The sequence below is a fragment of the Marmota marmota genome, unplaced genomic scaffold (assembly GCF_001458135.2).
Source record: "Marmota marmota marmota unplaced genomic scaffold, marMar, whole genome shotgun sequence".
Classification (NCBI taxonomy): Eukaryota; Metazoa; Chordata; class Mammalia; order Rodentia; family Sciuridae; genus Marmota; species Marmota marmota.
Genome location: NW_026000221.1, coordinates 7,298,033 through 7,322,140, shown reverse-complemented (window position 1 = coordinate 7,322,140; position 24,108 = coordinate 7,298,033). Strand labels below are relative to the sequence as shown.

At 37.9% G+C, this 24,108-nt stretch overlaps 2 pseudogenes; one reads left to right on the top strand and one right to left on the bottom strand.

Moving 5' to 3' along the window:
- Positions 1-667: 667 nt before the first annotated feature.
- LOC107144915 lies at positions 668-2,753 on the top strand (annotated as a pseudogene).
- A 6,673-nt stretch (positions 2,754-9,426) lies between these two features.
- LOC125612931 lies at positions 9,427-9,941 on the bottom strand (annotated as a pseudogene).
- Between the last annotated feature and the right edge of the window lie 14,167 nt (positions 9,942-24,108).

Genomic DNA, 24,108 nt, shown 5'->3' with positions numbered 1-24,108 from the left:
ATCGCACCCAGGACCTCACGTGTGCTAGGCGAGTGCTCTACCTCTGAGCCACAACCCCAATCAGGGACCCAATTCTTAGTCCCCTATGTCACTGTGGACCCCACATTTCCTGGTCTCAGGTTGAATATCCAAACACTCTCTCCCACTCCCACTTCTGAGTTCCCTGCCAGATTCATCTCTTATAGCAGGTCCTGTAAGCAGCCAGATTGGAGGAGGAGGTAGAGCCGGTAGATTTCCAAGACCAGTTGTCCCTTGTGTAAACTCTTCACGTTTGATTTTTCTCCTGGTCACTTAAGCACACTCTCTGTCATGCAGTGTGTGCTTACTGGGCCTATATTTAGGGCCAAACCCAGGTGTGCCAGGAATCAGCACCCTCAGATGCTGGCCCCAGTGCTGCTGCTGCATAGGGGCTCCTTCCTTTGTTTTCCGAATGCTGCCTGGAGAGATGGTGGCTCCTTTCTGTGCATAAGGATGTTGTGCAACACATTTTTCAGTTTTGTTGGGCAATGTCCTTGATCTCCAAACACTACATACCCAGACATGCCTTGGTTCTCCAAAAAATGCAGGTTCCTTCAATTCCCTTATGACTCCACTATGCTCATGGAGGGACTGCTATGGCTGGTGCTTCTGGCCCAGCTGTGGCCAGCTGTGCCACTGAAGAGTTTTTCCTTATTTTATTGTATCCAAACTCCTATGTCCATGATATGCTTTAACGATCCACTTTTAAATCCCAGTAAAGTACCCCCCAATTTTTTTTTTGTTGTTGTTTGTTTACTCACCTTGCAGAGAAGCTGCCTGTCTGCTTTCTTGGTTTCATGCCATGGAACATCCAGGAAAGTGACCTCCTCTATTCTGCCACCTTGAAAACACCCCAGTTCTTCAAATTTGATGGTCTATGTACTCAAGCTCTTTTTTTCTTCTACAAGATTGATTTGGCCAGGAGAGTCTAGTAAAAATTGGCAGGCACACCTGGTGGGGAAGGTTGGAAGCCCACACCTGGAAACTCAGGGAGGTCAAGTTGCGTTTTGTTTGTAGAAGCGACAACTTCTCCGATTCCTTGGTGATGGCAGTGTCCGGGAAAGGTATGGCCCAGAAAACCTAGGAATTGGCCAACAACATGCAGGAAACCTAGAGTAGGGATGAAATCTACAAATATGACAAAAAACAGCCGCAAGAAATCCTGGTGGCAAAACCCTGGACTAAGGATCACCATTACTTTAAATACTGCAAGATCTCGCTTTGGCTCTACTAAAAATGGTGATGCATGCCAGATCAGGAAGCAACTTGGAAGTGATGGGTTTGATGCTAGGAAAGGTGGACGGTGAAACCATGATTATTATGGACAATTTTGCTTTGATTGTAGAGGGCACTGAAACCGCTCAGGCTGCTGCTTATGAGTACATGGCTGCATATGTTAAAAAAAAAAATGCCAAACAGTTTGGTTGCCTTGAAAATGCAATTGGCTGGTACCACAGCCACCCTGGCTATGGCTGCTGGCTTTCTGGGATTGACATTAGTACACAGATGCTTAACCAACAGTTCCAAGAACCCTTTGTAGCAGTGGTAATGATAGACCCAGCCTGATTTTCTCTTAAAATTGGGAGCCATCTCGCCACAAAGCCATGAAAAGCTAATTTCAGCTTTACTATAAATTACTGCAAATTCTGAACTTGCTTGGAATGCCTGCCCATGCCTTGAACTCACCCATGCCTGGCTCTCTCTGACCAGATAGCAGCCCTCTCTGAAACTTTAGTGATGCCTCACAAATCTTGGCCTTCCCTGGCCAGATAATGACCCTCTCTGAGGCTCTGATGACCTTCATAAATTCTTCATAAAGCAAAAATGTAAACTAGCCTTTTTTTGTTATCTGTAACCCCCCTTTGTGTAACTTTCTGGGCTATAAAGCTGTGCTGTAAGAAAGCTGCAGTGCTGTCTTGTTCCCTTGGTTTTTGTGGGGAGAGGCAGCCCGGCCAGTTGAAATAATAAGCTTGCTTTAATTTGATTTTAATTGGAGTCAGTGGTCTTTTCTTGGGTCCTGGTCTAACAGTAATTGATCCAACAAGAACAATATCTGCAGGAAAAGTGAATCTTGGAGCCTTTGGGGCATACCCAAAGGGCTACAAACCTCCTGATGAAGGACCTTCTGAATATCAGACTATTCCACTTAACAAAATAGAAGTGTACATTGCAAATAATACTATGCCTTAGAAGTCTCATATTTCAAATCCTCTTTGGATCACAAATTACTTGAGCTTTTGTGGAATAAATACTGGGTGAATACACTGAGTTCCTCTAGCTTGCGTACTAATGCAGACTATACCACTGGTCAGGTGTTTGATTCGTCTGAAAAGTTAGAGCAGTCAGAAGCCCAGCTGGGCCGAGGGAGTTTCATGTTGGGTTTAGAAATACATGATCAACAGTCAGAAGACAAACTTACCAAAGCTACAAGAGACAGCTTAAAACCATCATAGAAGCCATCCATGGATTTTTGTCTCAGGTTATTAAGGATAAACTGTTTAATCAAATTAACATTTATTAAACAGTCACTGATAGTACTTTTGCCTGAAAACTGGTATGTGGAAAAATACTCAAGTAATACTTTTAAAACCAGTTAACAAAAATCTGATTACAGTATAAGGTGTTCTGAAATGTCCTGAATATTAACATCCTGTAATTAAGCTCTATAAAAAAAAAAAGATTGATTTGGCCAATCTAAATTCATTGCATTATCATATGAATTTTAAAATTAGCTTGTGAGGCTGGGGTTGTGGCTCAGTGCTAGAGTGCTTGCCTAGCATGTGTGAGGCTCTGGGTTCGGTTCTTAGCACTACATATAATTAATTAATTAATTAATTTAAAAAAGGAAGGCATTGTGTCCATCTACAACTAAAAAAAAAAAAAAAGAAGAAGAAGAAGAAGAAAAGAAAATCAGCTTGTCAATTTCCACAAGTGAAAACCCTGCTTAAATTTTGATTGGGGTTGTAACTCAGTGATAGAACACTTGTTTAGCACATGTGAGGCACTGGGTTTGAACCTCAACACCGCATATAAAAAAATGAAAATAAAGGTATTGTGTCCATCTACAACTAAGAATGTTTTTAAAATATTTTTTGATTGGGACTATATGGAATCCATAGAGCAATTTAGATATAATTAACATTTAATTAGTATTGAGTCAATACATCATATTGTTTTATTTAAGTCTACTTTAAATTTTCTATCAATGTTTGGTTTTTTACCAGAATTTATTTCTGAATACTTAATTTTTTTGAGCTATTAAAAATGGCATTTAGCCGGGCACAGTGGTGCTTGCTTGGAATCCCAGCACCTAAGGTGGCTGAGGCAGGAGGATCGTGAGGTCAAAGCCAGCCTCAGCAACAGTGAGGCGCTAAGAAACTCAATGAGACCCTGTCTCTAAATAAAATACAAAATAGGGCTGGGGATGTGGCTTAGTGGTTGAGTGTCCCTGACTTCAATCTCCAGTACCAAAAAAAAAAAAAAAGGCATTTAACATTTTTTGAATTCTGATATTCATTGAATGTATAGAAATACAATTGATTTTTGCATATTCAGTTTGCATCCAGTGACCTTACTAAATTCACATATTAACATAGAAGGGCTTTTTTTGCAGGGGGGGAGTGTTGTTTGGATTTTGTAAATAATGATAATCTTATTATTTCTCTACTAAACTCTATATCTTTTATTTCCTCTTCTTGCCATATTATACTTATGAATTTTTGTCATATGTTTTTAAAAGTTCCAAAACATATGAGGTTTTCTGATCTGTATTTTAATTTCTAATTTTGTCATACTCTTTCTTGAACAAATTGTATGTCATCAATTCTTAGGACTTTATTAAGCCTTGTTTATGATCTAATACGTGATAATTTTTTTGTAAGTATCACATGTTTGCTTGGTTCCCAGATCCATGCACTCTAACTGTGGAGGAAGATGTACAGTATCTCAGCTACTCTTTTATATGCCATAAAGTGAAGGATTGCCCCTTAACTTTGAGCATGCCTTCTTTGAACTGGCACCAGAACTGTGTCATGCACAGGCTATTCCACTTTTTAGTGACCCATCTACTTCACAGAGATGGAACAGATATAATACCAGTGGCATGAATTCTAGTGGTCTGAACTCATTGTCATCCTTTCTTTGCGGTGAAATACGTCTCCCTTCCATGATTCAGAGGTCAAGATTCCACTCATTCCCCATAAGTGCCCCTATTTTAATGTAATATACCTCATGTATTTGAGCATTTAGTTAGTGATGAAACCCTTATATTCATATCCTAAGCTTAGGCTTCAGCCATATCTTCCTATAACTATAAGAAATAAAATGCATTTTAAAGCTGCTTTCAAAACTTTCTGTCTTCATGAATTCTTTTTCAATTATTTCATTTCTCCTTTTCTCTGCTTATGCTCTCTAGGGATATCAGAATAACTCAGATGACACATCATTGTTGTTGTAGCAATCAAGTTGCAGAGCTACTTGATTTCCCAATACCTTGCCTTTCCATGTCATCAACAGCCACAGTTCAGTAATGTGATACTACTGCATGTCAAGGATTACTTATAGCCCCATCTCCCCTCTTATTCCTAAAATATTGCACAATCCATTCTAGGGCCTGATCCTATTTTAAAGATTCTGCTCTGATTTCTGGGTCCAGTCACAGTTTCAATAACTGTGCCAATCAGGTGTCAAGTGGCAAAAAGATGGTGCAGTCAAGTTGGGTAATTTGAAGAGAATTTTACAAAGGGTCTATTTGTTGAAAGGGCAATAGAGTAAGGCACACTATGAGGCACGGTGTAATTCTCCAGGACTATAAATAATAGTTTCATACTCAAGGAGGCAATAAGAAGGAACTGTCATTGGAACCTAGTTGAGGGAGTTACATAGCTATGGGAGACAAGATTGGGCAAAGATTCTGCTCCCCAGATGGTGGCAACCATGTAGGGAGATATTTAAGAGAATAATTTAATTTCACTGTTCTCCTTCCCTCAGATTTCTTGCCTGGGATCCTAAAACACAAACCCAAATACAAATACAATTAATATGGCAATAGAATCTACTGAGGTAAAATACACAGGATAGCCTCAGGACACACGTTAGAATGGAAAGGAATAAAGACTAGATCTATAAGGTCAATGAGAAAATGTCCAGCAAAATATAAATTGTATCTTGAAGATGCTGATAAATCCAGTGTATTTGTTGAGCAGTCAGCCAATGGCATACGTACAATATTTAAAACTATGAGTGTGGAAGGCCTGTGACTGAACCCTGTTGTAATTACTATTGATCAGAGGAAGATGGACCTGTGGAGGAGACAGAAAAAGCAGTCAAGGATCTGAGAAGAAAACCAGAGAGTGACAAATCAGAATGGCAATTATCAAGAATACAAGCAATAATAAGTGTTGGTGAGGACGAGAGGGAAAAGGCACATGCATACATTGGTGGTGGGACTGCAAATTGGTGCAACCACTCTGGAAAGCAGTATGGAGATTCCTTAGAAAACTTGGAAGGGAGCCACCATTTGACCCAGCTATCCCACTCCTGGATCATTACCCAAAAGACTTAAAATCAACATACTACAGTAACACAGCCACTTCAATGTTCCTAGCAGCTCAATTCACAATAGCTAAACTATGGAACCAACATAGATGCCCTTCAATAGATGCATGGATAAAGAAAATGTGGTAAATATAAACAATGGAATTCTACTCAGCATTAAAAAAGAATAAACTTATGGCATTTGGAAGTAAATGGATGGAGTTGAAGAATATCAATGCTAAGCAAAGTAAGCCAATCTCAAAAAACCAAAGGTCACATGTTCTAATAAGTGGATGCTGATCCATAATGGGGAGGCGCGAAGAATGGAAGAACTTTGATTGAGCAAAGGGAAGGGATGAGAGAGAGGGAACATGGGGACAGGAAAGATGGTGAAATGATAGGAACATCATTACCCTAGGTACAACTATGACTGCACGTATGGTACAACTCTAGAGAAATGGAAAATTTTGCTCCATTTGTGTATAATAAATCAAAATGTATTCTGCTGTTATATATACCTAATTAGAATAAATAAATAAATAAGAAAAATCAGAGAATGATATAATCAAAGATAAGAAATAAGTGTTTCCAGAAGATGAAAATCCCCACTGCTCAAGCCTCTGATGGTCAAGTAGGTAGAGTGAATTCCATTACTTGTCCAAGGTAGCCCCCTGCTATGGGATCCACATGGTGGAGGGTGCCACACACCATAAACACACACAGAAATTTCACTTATCAGTCAACACTCAGGGTCATTCTTGTACTTGAGAAATTCTTCTCCACTTTCCTAACCTTATGTTTTGAAACAAAAAGTGACTGTGAGAATTTGAATGTGAGAATTTGAATGTTTTACTGCTGTAGATATAAGACAAAAATACACTGCTTTATAATGCAGGATTTCAGCAGTAGAAACAGTTTGAAAACAAAGACCGATGGTTTGATTTTGACATTTATTTTAATTTATTTTTCCTTAAAATAGAATGGAAACCTTAACCTCCCTGTTCTCCTTCCCTCAAATTTCTTACATTTTATATAATTCAAATATAATTACATTTTAATGATTAATTTTTCAGAATCTTTACTTTTAATAGAAGACAAATTATGTAAATATCTTAATTTAACAATAGGATTAAAATGTTTTGCTCAAATAATAGCAGGAACAATAAATTTTATGACAAATACATTTTCTGAATTATGTCTTTATTATGCATTAGTAAGTAGTTGTTAAACATTGTTGTCTAATATTTTACCAACTTACATAAAACCACGTTATACATATTTTCTCATTTGTCCTTATTAATTTATTTCTGTCAAAGAAGATGGAATGTATTTTATTCAACAATTGATAGTTTGATTTATTATTGAGCTATAAGAATTCTTTATATGTTCTAGTACATTGTCAGTTGTATGGTTTGCAAATATTTTCTCACTTTCTATGAATTGTCTTTTCATCTTTCTTGTGTCTTTTGAAGCACAAAAGTTTAAAATTTTGAAGTCTGATTTATTAACATTTCCTTTGGTTGCTTGTGCCTTTGGTGTCAAATCTAAGAAACCATCACTTACTCAAAGACCAAGATGATTTATGCCTGTTTCTTCTCATGAGAGTTTTATCACCTTAGTTCTATGACCCATTCTTGGTGAACGTGTGAGGAAGAGGTCTAACTTCATGGTTGGCATGTGAACAACTAGTAGTCCAGGCAGCATTTACTGAAATGACTCTTCTTTCTCCAGTAAATTGTCGTGACACTCCTGTTGGTATTCCTGTTCTTTTGACACAATTGGCTGGAGATGTGAGGGTTTATTTCTGGCTTCACTATTGATTTATATGTCTCATGTGGTGTATTGCATGCTGTCTTGGTTACTACATCTCTGCAGTAAGTTTTGAAATTAAGAGGTGCAAGTCTCCCAACTTTGTTCTTTATCAAAATTGTTTTAGCTGTTTGAAGTCCTTTGCATACCCATACAACCTTGAATATTATTGTAATTATGATCCCCTTATCAAGTTCTGCAAAGAAGGCAACCAAATTTTTAATGGAGACTGTACTTATTTGATCTGTAACTAATTTTATTTAAACTTTTAAATGTTTATGCATATGATATGTAGGTCCCACAAATGTGAGGTTGAATCTGACATTATTTACATCATTTTTGTGGCTCACAGTGATTCTTTGAAAAAGATATTAAGAAATTTTCTCAAGATCATACAGATAGTAAGTGGCCAAAATGGAATACCATCACTGGTATATTTGGTACCCAAAACTACAATCTTCTCATGATAACATGCTATCTCTAATAATAATTTTCTAGAATTTTTGAACTGTATGTTTTTTTAAAATTTTCTTGTATATTCTCATTACTCACAAAAGCTTACATAAATTAGAAAAGATAAAAATTATTATCTCTTAATTTGCTGTCATGGTACTTTGTGTATTTATTTATCACATGCCTACGTATTATGAAAACTGGCCTGTTCTCCATTGGACTGTGAGGATCTTTGGGCAGAAATATGCCTGTTTGGTTCTTCAGTGCCTAGGGAAACACCTGTCATAGGAAAAAGCTCTGGGATGACTAAGTGAATAAATGATTGTGTTACACCTTTGACCATGAGGTTTCCAAGGCTGATATTATAAATTTCTTTTTCTTTTGCATTTTATTTTTTATTTAGATGTTTAAGCTTTCACACTAAGTTTTTGTGAGCTGGTGAACACTGTCAAATTATTTTCCCAGAATTATAGCCACATATTCCCAGACAGTATAAACATATGGCTGAACTGACATTAATACACATTACCTTTTTATCAATTACATAATGAAACAAATCATCAAGTTTTCAAATATTAAGTTACACAGCTCAAAATTAATATAAAATATTAGATGTCTGCTCATTTCATTAGCAGAAATCCACTTTTTTAAAAAGAGAGGTTGGAAAGAGATGGGGGAAAATCACACTTCAAACAAATACAAATTGGTAAACAGCTTCAGATAAGTATGAAAAAAATTACAAGACTTACAGAAATTTTATGAGTAAGAATTATTTTAGCTGCAATAACAAAGCAATATTTACTAAATTAAAGAGCATAATCTACAAGACAAAGGCAACATTTGACTAAAGATAATTAAAAATCCACTCCTACTCGTTTCAGGCCCTCCTCTTAAGTTGCACCTCAGAGTACAAACATTAAATTAGTTGCAAGTTTTGTTGCTTTTTTAATTGGTGTGGAGACATTAAAAACATGCTTCTGTAAAAAAAAAAAAGTAGCTTCTCAAAGTGGAGGTTTCCCATAACAGCACAAAATAACACTTATAGAAAGACATTAAATAATTACAAGATTTGGTCAAAAAATTTTTAAAAAATGATTAAGCAAACCTTAGGTATGCTAGTGTGATATATGCAAGAGACGTAAAGCAGGCTAAACACATATGCCTTACAATGTCCAAAATAACTAAAGGAATAAGCCTCAAAGTCTAGAGTGTTCTTAGCTCCTGGAATTTTGGTTCTTTATGATATTAAAAATATACAAGTATTTTGTGGGTATTTTGGCACCTAATCTTTCTAAATTCCTTATATATTGATAAGATTATGGCATGGAAATAGATTTAAATAAATCATTCAGTACTGTATGATTTCAGAAAAGGTCAACTGGTTACATATGGCAGGCACATTTTAAATGTTGAACAGCAAGAATTTTTTGCTAAATGTCCAAACAGGTTGGATCACAACCAAACCGTAGAGGTTGTAGTTCTGTCCAGCTTTTGAGGTCTAGCACAATTTCCTTCTATAGAAGCATTATTAGACTTATTCACCTCACCAACATGTTGGCTAATACATACAAATTGGGTCTTGTCTCAATTTCCACTTCCAAGGCAATAGCATTAGGCACTTGCCTTTTGATAAGATGCAACAGTTGTTTCTATAACCACTGGAGTCTTTGAAGCACAGATTCTTAGTGTTAAAGTCTCCATGCCACTTTTGTCTTTGAGTTGTACCGCATCTTCATAAATTTTTTTGCATCTTCATATTTCATTTCACCTTCAATTTAATGCTAGGTGGAGCTCTCCCAAGGCCTGCAAAACAATGGAAAAAGCAAATGCAATATGACAAACAGCTTCTTCACGACACCTGATCCTTACAAAATTTAACCAGTCATCAACAATCTGGTAGGATAGTGGTGCATCACTGTCAAAAAGCCAGTCAAGAACATGGATGACTTCTTTCTCTGCAAGAGTAGTGTCGTACCGTAAGTTGCTTCACACATTTTTACTATTGTGGTAACTCCATAACTTTCTCTATAAATTTGTTTAACGTCACATTGGTTGGATTATGTGTAATAAGAAATCTCATGTTCTTGTATGAATTCCATAGGAGCAGAGTGGTTCATTTGAGCCATGTTAATTTAGTTAAAAATGAAAGAATTTCAAAAATTGAATACAAAAAACAATGCAAAAAAAGCTGAAATCTATTTCAATATGCTCCACTTGAAATTCTCAGTGCTTTGAGTGGGAAATGAAACAAACCTGCTAACAAGAAATGAAACTGCAATTCTTCAATCCCGTAATACAGAGGCAATCAAAAGGCCACACACTGAGGTTTACCCCATTCAGGTCAGAAGTCTTGCAAAATGCCTTGTGGATTTCAATTTAACACTTCTGTGTTCAGGCTAACGACTCTTCTGGGGGCTTCTTGGTGGAGTAATAATTGATTTCTACAGTTCACCTGTGTGCAGAGAGGTCATGCTGTGCCTGGCAGTAATCTCCATTGCCCTTCAGAAATTCCATAAATGTGTGACCAAGAACACCACAGAACTGAGGAATATGTTTTCTCATTAAAGACTGTATCTAATCATACAGCCAGTCCCTGAGGCAGCGGCAATACAGTCAGCGACAGTGGTGGAGGCTGCAGGACAGAGGACAGTGGTGGTCACCACTGAGCCATGCAGTCAGGTGTGAGGACACGAGACTACCATGCAGTGAGCTACTCTGAGAAGAGCGCTTCTCTTTACCTGAATGTGGCTCATTTCCCCCAAGCACCCTGGGGAAGTTCACGGGCAGATATCAGAGCCTTGCTCATAGTAGATACTCAAGTCAATAGTCCAGGCTGCATTCTTCCTCCTTTCAAGAAGAACCAAGCCAACTAGTCATGAGAAAAAAAGCACATGCAGTTCACAGCAGAAGGAACACAATGGCCAAAAAGAAATAAAAGATATCCATCTCTCTATTTATCAGAGACACAGTAAGCGAGGAATTTTTCCTTTCCCTTATAAAACTAGCAAAGGCCAAAAGATTTATAATATCTAGTGTTATTAGGACTTGAGGGAAATTAGCCCTCTTGTGCAGTCTTTTTAAAAAATTTATTCTAATTAGTTATACATGAGAGTTGAATGTATTTTGACATTTCATAAATAAATGGGGTATAACTTCTCATGCAGTCTTGCTGAAAAAGGAACTTGGTAAAAGATTTGTAAAGGGCACTTTAGTAATGACTATCAAGTTGTCAAATGTAAACATGCTTGGATACAGCAATTCTGCATTTGCTACAAGTTCAGCTTTGAGAGGTAGTCCTTGGGCCTCTTGTGTTCTTCTTTTCTAGGTAAACCAAGACTGCAAGATCTTCACTGCTCTTTCACTGGGGCTGCTGTGTCTCAGAGTTTTATTTATTTATTTTTTGAGTGGGTAAATTTGAGAGCTAAGGTACCAGCTTGCTCCAGACCAAGAGCAGGCTTATTTATTGTTTGCTATAAGAGCCGTGGATTTCCCAAACTCACTGCTCTTTCACTGCAACAAAAACCCACTGAGTGCATAGCATCCATTCAAGCTATGTTGTGTTATCCCTGTGTGACCTGGTAGCAAGAAAAAAAAAACATAGACAATATTCAATCCATGTTGCCTGCTGTGCAATGAGTAATCAAGTCCTGTGTTCCTAAATATATAACATATATATGTGTGTGTGTGTGTGTATGCATATATATATACAAATACATATATATGTATATAATGATATATATACATGTGTGTATACAGACTGTATATATATTATATTATAATATGTTATTTTATATACATATATATTTCCCATTTTCTACAGACTGTAATTAAATTCCAGCCCAGATCACACAGTCATTCACTTGTAGAGACAGAACCAGAGGGCAGAGTACCAAAAGGCAGAGTGACTGAGCCTTGACAGCTAAATGAGGAACACTTAGATAAATAGTGTGAGAAACAGAGAAAAATCACAGAAAACTCTCATAACACACTTCATTTAATCAGCCTCCTGGACTGTTTGGCCCTCTCTAGTTGTTATATAAAACATACAAACTGTTGCCCACAACCTTTTGAATACTCTGGCTAGTAAGACAGTCATTCTCAAAGTATGACACCCTGACCAAAAGCATCAGCATCCCTGATAACTTGTTAGAAACGCCATGTTCTCAGGCCTTAGCCCAGACCTCCTGGATTAGCTGAAACACTGCCACCTGCAGGTAATTCGGATGCACACCGAAATTTAAGAAGGCCCTGCTCCCGTGGACCCTGCTCCCTCCAGCTGAGCTGTATCCTTACCAAGAGACAGATGTTTGTGCCAGCTATACTCATCACTCTACTTACATATTTTAATTAATTGTTATGTGTATCAGTGAAATATCAGGGCGAAAGGAAAGAGAATTGCTGTTTCTATGACAACCATATTGAATCTTTTAGAAAGAGCCAACAAAGATGAACAAGTCAATAAAAATGTTCTTGAAGGAGTGAAATCGAACATCTAGTGGTTTTTGTTGTTGTTGTTGTTCTTGGTCTGTTTCATAAGAGTCTTTTAATGTTCATTCCACTTTATATAAACTAAATTTGGAAGCCATAGAAAATGATTGAGGTTTAGGCAAGAAATATAGGGTGAAACACCAACCAATGTTTCAAAGAAAAGGCGTTGCTTTGGGGACTACATCAAAAGATCAGCAAATAAATATGCATCTACATATTTTAAATTAAAATAAAATGTTTAAGGTGTGTATTTATTTTTTAAAAGTTTTCATTTTACTGATTTTTTTTATCCTCATTAACCAACAGACTTCTGAACTCTTATGTGGGGGAGAGAGCTTCCCTTGGATGTGAAAGGAGATTACCATACCTAGAATAGAAGATAAGATACAGCTATCTTCTAATTGCTATTTCTTTCATTCTTGGCCCATGAAGAAAGAGGTTTGGGTCTCCACTCTTTGCTTCTACTCTTTTTAACTTTGGAGCAATAGGAGACCATGGTTAAAAACCTATACTCTTGACCAGCTCTGATCAACTGTTATGCCAAGTTTAATGGTATTATATGGAATATGTCCTGGAGTACATTATTGAACTAAGTGGCTAATACGGTCACCATCACACCATCAGAGAAAACACATTTTCCCAGAGAGAAAAGAAACTGTTCTCCCCATCCCAACCACCCTCCTTTGAGAGCTTTCCTTCACTTCTTCCTGAGAAATCTGGCTTCTGTGTTTACCCTTGGTACATCGGACTTACTGTGGAAACCCAGTCCCCGCTGATTAATCTGTTCACTTTCCTGTGAACATGGATTTAAGATACAGAGACTCTAAGTATTTACTGAATGCATGAATTGGAAGGGATATACAACTGGAGCAGGGTGTGGCCATATTCCCCTGTGTTGGGAGAAGCCTGGAACTGAGAGAGAGAAGCACTTGCATGGATAGAAGCTAAAACAGGAGAACCTATGAATGTAGACAGAGGACCTTGGGAGCCTGGTTGTGTTTCTGCCCTCAGAAACCATCAGCTCCACTACTCAGCCCATCCTTCTAAAAGATCACTTTTTTTTCCCCCTTAACCTCATTTCACAGGCTTATGTTATTCACAGAACACTATTCCTGGAGGAGTGAGTAGTTAGCGGCAGGCATCATGGTGAGCATATTGAAAACAAGCACTGGCATTATGATGTCTCTGTTGTTTAAAATCTGAACTTTCAGCAGTTGCAGGTAGAGATGATCTTCTGCTTAGCAACAGAGGGCTCTGGTAGACGACATCCTGATAATGGAACAGGAATAACCTGAGAATCCTGGGGAGGAAGGAAAGAAGGGAGGGAGGGAAGAAGGAAGAAAGGAAGAAAAGAAGGAATAAAGCAAAGTAGGATTACAACACCATGTTGGAGAAGAGACATTTAGAGCAGAACAGACTGACTATTCTCTCAGCTGAAACACACCGACTATTCTCTTAGCTGTTTTTAGTCAAGGGTATTTTTAAAGCTATTCTTTATAAATAAAATAAATAAGTGGTTGAACATTTATATCTCAAGACATGTACAGCATTTGTTTATTTATAATACATAATTATGGTTAAATTAGTTCTTTCTTCATAGTGTGAACTCTGTCATTACCATAAGTCCTGTTGGCATTTTAATAAAATTCACATTTAAAGAATCCTCCTCCCTCCTGCCTCCACTCCCCAGGGTGCTGTGTTGAACATGCACACTCATGGACCTCGCCTACTTAATACAACAGTCATAACTCTGTTACCCAGAGTGGACAATACCAGGTGAGCAGCCCCACTTCCCAGTTATTCTTTAACTGGGCTTCCTTTCTATCTGGAAGTTTGAAATATCCTAGAAACCAAGTTTCCTTTTGCACCCCTTTCTTTATGTTCCCTCCTTGAACCTTGTTAAGAAACAAAAACCAATGGTGAAATTATATCCTGGAAGACCCAAAAATGGAGTGCGAACTACAACTAAGAGGGAAACTAAAATTACCTTGGGCACCCCTGCGCCCTGGTGGACAGAGAAGGGCTTTGTGACTGAGGTCAGCAGACTGGTGGGGAAACAGGAAGCCGCAGACACAGCAGAAGGGAGTTAGGCCTGTGGCTGGGGAGGAGGAGGCAGTTGGGGATGAGGTCCTGGAACCCTAACATCAACTCCTTTGCATTTGAGGAAGGAGAGAAACAAGGGTGTATTCAATGAAAAGTGTGGGAATAGTAGGGTTAAGGCCGACTCTGATGGCAAGGGCATCAACCAAGAAGAAGGTAAAGGAAGGCCAACTATAAATGGCAAGAAAGAAGGGGCACATTCAGCTGGATGAAGTGGTGTGTGTTTCAACCAGTAAGGGCCATGGTGTGTGTTTGTTTGTTTCAGACAGGGGACAGACTTTTATTGTCATGACTTCAATGTAAAGTAGAGTGCATCGATTTCAACTCCTTGTTTACTTTTCAGAAAACATGAAAAGGAGAGTTAAAGGGTTAAGAGTGCAGAATCTGCTATTAAAGAGGCATGGTTTCAGAATCTGAGTTTGCTGCAGTTAACCATGTGGTCTTAATGAATTAAAGAAATTTTGCCCACCCTCCCTTTCTTAAAAATGTGCAATAGTAATACCCACATAATCATTACATCCTGAGAAAGAAACAAGACAGTGTGCATAAAGCCACTGACAACATCTAGCGCACAGAAAACAGTTATAAATGGCAGCCTTTGTGCTAGCTCTGTCCTCTGATGGAACTTATGTATTCAGAGCTGATTCTGTGCCAGCTCTTTACATCTATGCTATACTCATTTCTTGATGCAATCAAACCTACCATTAGTTGTGGTTGTTTACACTGAGATTCATGCCTTATCCCTATATTTTGCTTTCCTATGATTTTTATCCCTATAGCTCATATGGGCACTATGAGCATATTCTGTGAACCAATCATGAAAAAGCTGTAGTCCAAATAGAAATTAGCTACCATTTCTTGTCTTCTGAACATCTTGGTTGTATTACACAGAAATAGATTGTTAGTGGATTATATTACACACACACACACATATATATATATACACATACATACATATATATATGCTCATATATATATATGCTATTCATTTAATATTTTATAATAAATTCAGAAAATCTATACAAGAAAATAAGCCCTTTTGTTTTATAGTTCCCTTCTTCTTTTCCTTTTCCCCTCTTAAAAAACCATAGCAATACCCAGCTAAATTGCCCAGAATACCAATGACTTTTATATTGTTGAAACACTTAAATCTTGGGCTAAAGTTGTGGCTCAGTGGTAGAGCACTTACCTAGCATGTGTGAGGCACTGGGTTTGATTCTAAGCACTGCATATAAATAAATGAATAAAATAAAGGCTCATCAATATTAAAAAGCAAACAAACCCTTAAGTCTAAAAAATTTTTCACTTTAGTGTATGCAAAAAAATTCTATGAGCAATAACAAAGGAGTCAAGATAATGTTTTGGGGGACTTGGAACATTGGTTCCTTAGGCCACAACTCTGAAGACAAAGAAAACCAGGCTTATGTTTGGCACATGGGTTAAATCTGGCCTATCAGTTCTTGGTTGCCCTTCACATATATCCTTTGGTTTGCCACCAATACCCAGGCTTAGCTATGCATCCTACCTTCCCAGAGGAATCACCATTCTCTCTGCTGTTCCCAGATTCTGTCACATTTTGTATCAGGACCTCATGTTATGATCTCAGTTCCTCTAAAAGAGGCTTCCCTGAACTTGTCCACCTACTGCAGCATTTATTCTCCCATTTATTCCTTGGAAACATGGCTTCTTTGAATAAATAAGTGTAAAGTATCATTATGCATGGGCTCAGGGAAAGCACAGTATTATACAGTACCATATTTAGACAACATACTGTTTATCTTGTCCAGACTTATATAAAAGGAACATGTTGTTATCTTTTATTCCTGTGTATTAAGAAAGTGCATGTGCAATTACTATCTGCATGCTTGCCTTTTCTCTATATTTTATTTCTCTTTTTCCCCCTTGTGAAACTTCTGAAATAAATTTTCAAATTAAATATGTAAAGTACAGCCTAATTCAGAAACTGCATCTCTGTCCTGCTTTAAAAGCACTTTAAAAGCTTACTATGATTTAGCATGAGTAAAGCTCAATAACTTCACCTGCGCTCAAGATTGATTCCTTCATCACTTACAAACAGGAAGTGAGGAATGAGGGATAAGTTAGTTTTCATCACAAATAATATAACCTCAAAAATAAAAGTTTATCTCCTTCCTAGGAATTAATACATAAAATATGAAATATCAACTGTACCACTGAGCTACATTGCCAGTCCTTTTTATTTGTTTTGAGACAGGGTCTCACTAAGTTGCTGAGACTGGCCTTGAACTAGCAATCCTCCTGCCTCAGCCTCCTGAGTTGCTGGGATTACAGGAATGCACTACCATGCCTGGTTCAATACTCAATCCTGAATGTTATATTTGTTGAATTACTGGTAAGTAGTTTACTTCTTTGTGATTAAACTGCTGAATGGTAAGGAATTTATATATTGGGTATAATATAACGATTACCACCTGAGCATAATCAACAGACAGAATTTTCGTTGATCTTGTCACAAAGCCCAGTATGCAGTTGTCTCATCATATTTATATTTTGATGGTGATCATCTGACATCCACTACGTAATTCTTTTGTGTCTTTACTTGATCGGGATCAGATTCAATACCACATAAGTCACAGACATTTAATGAGCTATGGTCAAAACAATGCTAGAGATAACAAAAGTATAAGTCATTAGTTATTAGGGCATTTTTCATGTATCTCTGTCATATTCTAATGTAAATAGAAAATGGGCATTTATCAGGTGAACTTCTGAGCACTTGCTATCCTCTATCCAATGAGCCAAATTCTCACAAAGGATGGCCTATCATCTTTTGGTCAGTACATGTGGAGACAAGTCCAAAAGGTCTTATTTGGTAGGCATAAATATCAAAGCACTTAATAACTTGGTATCTTATTTGCTTGTTTTTAATCAAAGGCCCGCCCCATCCAAATGATTATTATATTGTATTTCATCATATTCCTTAAAGATCAAATTGAATCAATACTCACAAACAGGAAAACAAAATTTTAGCAATTTAAAAGAAAAAAAATTTAAATTTAAATTTGAAATATTTATTTGCCTTAAACTATAACAAGTCTCCTTGAAATCAACATTATCTTCAATTGATTTTGTCTTCAATCAATATTGAAATAGATATTGTCTTTAAGAAAATCATTTTCTATTTCTAGTTTGCTGAAGAGAAAAGTTGATATTTTCAGGAAATCCTTGAATAGGAAGGCACCAAGCTATACATATGATTATCCATTAGACTAGAACTATACAGGAGACCATAATTAATGGATATTTTCATTGCCGTTTGTCCACATTCGCCCTTGTTCAGCCTAGAGACAGATTTTATCCTTTTCCTGAAACTGAGAACCAATGATCATTATGCCAAATGGCTAATGGGTCATCTTTTACTATGGGATCTTTGGAAATGCTGTTACTTCAATAGAACTAACCCTCCTTTTCCCCTTAGAGCAATCTATTGTCTTCATCTTGGTTTTCTTCCAGGAATCCTTCTCTGACTACCCTGACTGACTAAATCAATAACCCATCTTCACATTAGATTCTTCCATAGCAGCCTGTATCCCACATCCTTAGGGCTTGTTACAGGTGTAACTTTATCAGCATCTACCTTACCCATTAGATTGTAAGGTCCATGGGAGCATAGACTGATCATTTTTACAATTATATCTGCCTACCAAAAGGTCTGGTACATGATAGATACTAAATATTTGATGTGTAAATAAATGGCAAATGTAGATTTTACCTTTTGTATATAGCTCTTTACTGCAAAATTAAATGCATTTGGAATAGCAGTGAAAGCTGGAGGAAAATAATTTATTTATAAAATATATAATGTTTGGGGCTGGGGATATATAGATCAGTTGGTAGAATGCTTGCCTCACCTGCACAAGGCCCTGGGTTCAATCCCCAGCATCACACACACACACACAAAAAAAAAAAAGTTTTAATCTCTTCTGACTTAGGTTTCTCATCTGCAGCTTGTTGAACAGTCCCTCTTTCTCTATAGCATCCTCTCTGCTAGTATAGTTTAGCTGTGAGGCTGCAGTCAAGATGGAGATAATATGATCTGAAAGTAGAAAGCTCAAAGCTGTAGGCCTAAGGGAAGAGAAGAGAAAGAAAAGGAGTTCTACTTCTCCTCTGTAGGTGTTAGCTGGGAGAATGGTAGATGAATTGAGAATATGCTCATCCAATTCATGTTTGGTCAATTATCTCCCAGTTTGCAGGCTGGGGATGTGGCTCAAACGGTAGCGCGCTCGCCTGTTATGCGTGCAGCCCGGGTTCGATCCTCAGCACCACATACAAACAAAGATGCTGTGTCTGCTGAAAACTAAAAAAAAAAAAAATTAAAAAAATAAAAATTCTCTCTCTCTCTCTCAAAAATAAATTAATTAATTAAAAAAAATTATCTCCCAGTTTGCACCACACCAATAGGGAGATTGACCAATATATCATGCAGCTTTATTAGATAGAAGGAAGACCAGAACTAATTTTTCCAAATCTCTATCCGTTCCCAAGTGGAAGGACCCAGAGAATCCTTCCCAACACAGGGGGCACTGAGGAGAAGGCTGTGTTGAGAACCAGCAGCCTTGGAGCTGTGAGAGGAGAGACTGTCCTACTTCAGAAGCTGTGTAATAAACTTCTAAGATTAGTGGCTGGCCTAAGAAGACATATGAGGCATACACAGACTCAAACATCCCATAGCACTGGCCAGTCCCGGTGAGTCTCCATCATAAGGGACACTACCAGGCCCTGACCAAACAGGATGACCTGTGGCAGGTGTTACACAAACTGAGCTCCACCAGCCTCACATAGTTTTTGAACAGGAAGTAATCAGTATTCAGGAGACATCACTAAGGATACTAGAGGAAACTCAGGAGGACACTATAGATGTGATAATTTGTTTCTTTCTTTATAACTTCCTTTCTTATACCCAGATATTGTTTGAGAGATCCCAGGAAAAGGACAAAGTGCTTAGGAAAGCTGATCATTTACCTGAAGGGAATGGCAAATGAGTATGTGCACACATGCACACACACACACATGCTACAAGCCCTCTATGCTGGTCTATTTGGACTAGTTAAAGCAAAATGAACTGCAATGTCTTTTTTTTTTTGATACCAGAGATTGAACTCAGGGGCACTCGACTACTACTAAGCCATATCCCCATTCCAATTTTGTATTTTATTTAGAGACAGGGTCTCACTGAGCTGCTTAGCACCTTGCTTTTGCTAAGACTGGCTTTGAACTCAAGACTCTCCTGCCTCAGGCTGCCAATACAATGGGATTATAGGCATGAGAATGCACCTGGCAACTGCAATGTCTTTTAATTGGCAAATCTAAGGTATTCTCATATCTTACATAAGATATTATTCCCAGAAGGGTGGTCATGAACAACATCAGAGCAAAGCAATTTCAGAAAAATACAACAATTCTATACATTTAAAGCCATTGTGTGTACAATGTATGACCTTACTACATCAATCGAAAAATACTGACAAATGCCTTTTGTATGCCAGGCACTGAATGGGTGTCAGCTAATATGTTAGTAAATCATGGGCTTAGAAGATGTCAGACTCACATTAAACCAAAAGGCTGAGAAGTAATTAGCTGTAATTATGCTCAAGGTCATGTGTTCAAGGCAAAGTACTAGGATTCTGTAGAGAATTTAACAAGCAGACTCCATTCAGTTGTGATATCTAGAACAGTCTCTAATCAAAAGTCTTTTTCACTTAATTCTGGCTGGTTGAAATTAGGTCCCAGTCTTAACACCACTTGCTCCCACTCATCCAGATTCCAAGGGTTCACTTTTCCTCTCTAAAGATTTTCAAAATGCAAAATAACTATCCCAGTCCCCCATTACTTAACCAGAACAGATTTATTGTTGCTAAGAAGCCCCAGCAACTACAAAAATACCACTTGCATCAAGTAAAGCTGGGGCCCAGTTTTAGAGGACCTTTCAGACTGTCAGGGTGGTATTTATCTCAGGAACTATATGGAGGATATGATAGTCAGCAGCCCTTTCATTTTTAAAGCTGCCAAACAATCATTGTGGGTCTAGTTGCAGACCCAGGAGGCAGGGCTAAGCAAGGGAATTCAGGGACCAAGTGTAGTCTGGGGCCATAATATGGTAATATTCCCTTGAGTAGGTTTTTTGTTTTTTGGGTTTTTTTTTTTTTTCTGTCTTCAGTGCCTTTCTTTGGATCAGTGCTACTTTGGGCAGAACTGGAAGGCTGCTGTTCAAAATGGCTCTCAGCCAAGTTCATTGTTCTGTAGCAGTATCCAATGTTCAGCAGGCAAGGAGGGTGAGGAGTAGTGGTTACTGGCTAAACCTCTAGCAGCCTAGGAAGACAGATTGGCTGTCTTCTTTGTACCATTGCATATGGGGTTGTGGGAGGTAATGGGAAATTGGATTACCAAAGAACTGAGGTATAGGTCAGTGATATATCTCTACTATTTATATTGTAAAGTATTTCCCCCAAATTATTTGGGATTGACCACAAAAGAGAAAGAGTGTGATGGGAATTCTAATCTGGGCATTTACAATTGAAAATTAAAAGGTCACTATCATGATTTTGTATATGCACATACATGTGGCACCTTGTAAATGGCTGCAGGGACCCATCTCATACTGCAATTCTGTGTTAATCATAAAATATTCTCTTCCTTTCCACTGTCACAGGAGTGGATGCCCCAAGCTAGGCCTGTTTTGTGCTCTGAAGAATTGGAATCCTGAGTAGAGACATAGGAATTAAAGTCTGTTGGACCATTCAATGGAGGTACTTACAGAAATATCTGCAGGGATTCCTAAGGTCCTATTGTACTATGATTTCATATTCTTTCAGCAAATGCTTTATTCAGCTTACGTGAACTAGAGCTGTTTTCTGTTGCTTGCAACCAAAAACTCTGACTTATTCAGATACTGGTATCAAAGACTAAGTGGATTGTAATGGTGCCTGTAATGGGAAATATGGTAAAGACAATAAGAAAAATAGTTTTTTTAAAAAAAACATCATCTATTCCTTTGCATGAGATTGAGAAAGAAATCCAACTATCTCAGAGGAAAGCCGTGTTGAATGGGATTTATTAAAATCAACCCTGTTACTACTATTGTAACAGAGGTCAGAAGATTCTCCCTTAACTGTTGCCATGGTAATTAAGTTGGTGATAGGATGAGTGGAACTATTAAAATAGCTTTCCTGAGTATTCTCAGCACATTGAAAAGGCTGGGGGGAGAAACTGCAATGGGACAAAATCAGTGGAATTTCTGTTCAACTCCCTGAATGTGGAGACAATAGCCCATGGCATGGAATGGTGAGACAGTTAATCTCTAGTCTGTGTTTACCTGGTGTAAATCTCCAGGGTGTTGGGGCAGAACTGTTCTTGAAGGTATCTATGTTAGCTTTCCATCAGTATAACAAAATACCTGAAATAATCCACTTATAAAGAGGAAAAGTTTATTTTGTTTTGGTTTGGGAGGTTCTAGTCCATGATCAGTTAGTCTCATTGCTTTTGGCTTAGAGCAAGGAAACATATCATGGCAGAAGTACTTGGTGGATCAAAACTATTCACTTTATAATAAAAAAAATTAGAAACAAAAAACGAGGAAGGGGTTGAGTCCAAAAAAAATCCCTCTTTAAAGGAATGCCCCCAGCAACTATGTCTTACCTCTTCAGAGTCCCCCCACTTTTTCAAGAGCATTAACCTGGGGACCAAGCCTTTAACATTTAACACGTAGATCTTTGGGGGACATTTAAGATTCAAACTACGGCAGCACCAGATGATAAAGTGAAAGTCACATTAAAAATTAAAAGTTCTGGAGCTGGGGCTGTGGCTCAGTGGTAGAGCACTCGCCTAGCATGTGTGAGGCACTGGGTTTGATCTTCAGCACCACATAAGAAAATAAATAAACAAAATAAAGGTATTGAGTCCATCTACAACTAAAAAAGAAATCTTTTTTTTAAAAAATTAAAAGTCCTTTCCACAAAGCACAGTTTGGAAATTCTGAATCTTTCTAGTGACTGCTAGAATCTAAGGTCACTGAAAACCAAAGAGATTGATTCTTGGGCTGCCTAGTTATAATAATAGTTGAATTCACTACTTCACTATGTCTCATAATTAAGTTAGGAAAATGGTCCAAAAAATTAGGATCCTGGGCTGGACTTATAGTTCACTGGTAGAGCACTTGCCTAGCATGCGTAAGGTAATAGGTTCAGTCCTCAGCACCACATACAAATAAATAAATAAATATAAAGATATTGTGTCCATCTAGAACTAAAACAAAAAAATTAAATTAGGATACTGACAATTAGAAAAGCAGTATCAAGGCACATTTAGGACTTGGAAAACTCAGAGCCACAAAATTCTCTGACATACTCACTTACGCTAGACTTTGCTGGGGCCCTTCACCTGCCTTGCAGAAGAAAGTTGAAAATCATGCCCTAAGTTTCACTGTGACTTGGCTGGTAACCAGAATTCAAACACAACTAAACTGAAGAACAGAGCCAGAGTAAGGAACATGAAAGTTACATTCACAAGGAATTATAAAAATTTACTAATTTGTGCCATAGAAAAAAAAATCTGGAGAATATTATTCCAAATGGATATTGATGGTTCTCAGCTGAGGAGGGACTGTTTTCAGACAATTTGTCTTTTGATGAATGTGTTGCCGTTCACTGGGCTGGCTTAGGCCATCGACTGTGATTCTAAAGTGTTCTGGCTCAACCAGCAAGTATAAACCTGCAAAGAATGTTAAGTGATGTTAGAAGGTGGCAAATCTGTTTGCATGTGGTTGAGGAAGGAATTCAACAATTTCAGAGGATGTCTGTGATGAGTTGAATATTACAAGCATCCCTCCCACCTACCACCACACCACAGCAGCCCACGAAACTCTCCCTTCACCCTGCATGACAATTAGATGGGTAGGGAAAACACTGGAACCCCTCAAGCATACTTCAGTGTCTGTCTTAGTAAGGTGGGAAGGCTGGTCAGGAGAGCTGAATAAAAATGGGCTCCATGAGCTCTGTGGGAGACAGTGCCCTAATGAATGTGGTTCTCCTAATTATAAAAAGCAGTAGAATGAGTTTGTTATCACCTAAAGAAGAGAGTAATATGCATTGACTTTGGGTTATGATCAATTCATGGGGTCCATGGAATGAAATCGATAATCAACCTACTTCACTCCAAGTAAGGTGAAGGCTGACAGAAATCTAACCTGAACCTCTACATCAAAGAGTCACCGTCTTTCACCTAGTTTCAGACCTGAGTCAGTTCCCAAAGCTACAGTATTTTAAATAAAAACATGATAGACGACGTCCTTGAGAAAGGCCCTTTTCCTGCACATACTGGAGCCTGACCCCAAGGGATCTTGGCCATGTACTTTGGAAATCATACACTGGAGAGACAACTTTAGTTTTAAAAATTATTAGTTACTGGCTAACCAACACTGATTCCTAGGAACCCCAAACAATGCTATGATTCAGGGCAGGTGCTTATAGGGGCTGTGGTATTATAGAGGTATTTAGTCTGTGTCTCTGGTTCCTGGCACAGAGATCCTAAAATCCTTGGAACTCCCTGAGTGACATGGGTGGTATGAGTGTCTTGTGTTCTAATGGTGTAGCTCTTGGTGGGCCCTTAGATAGTTTCAAGATAGGGATGGTCACCAACAAGACCATGCCTTGATTTGAAGCTTGAAACTCT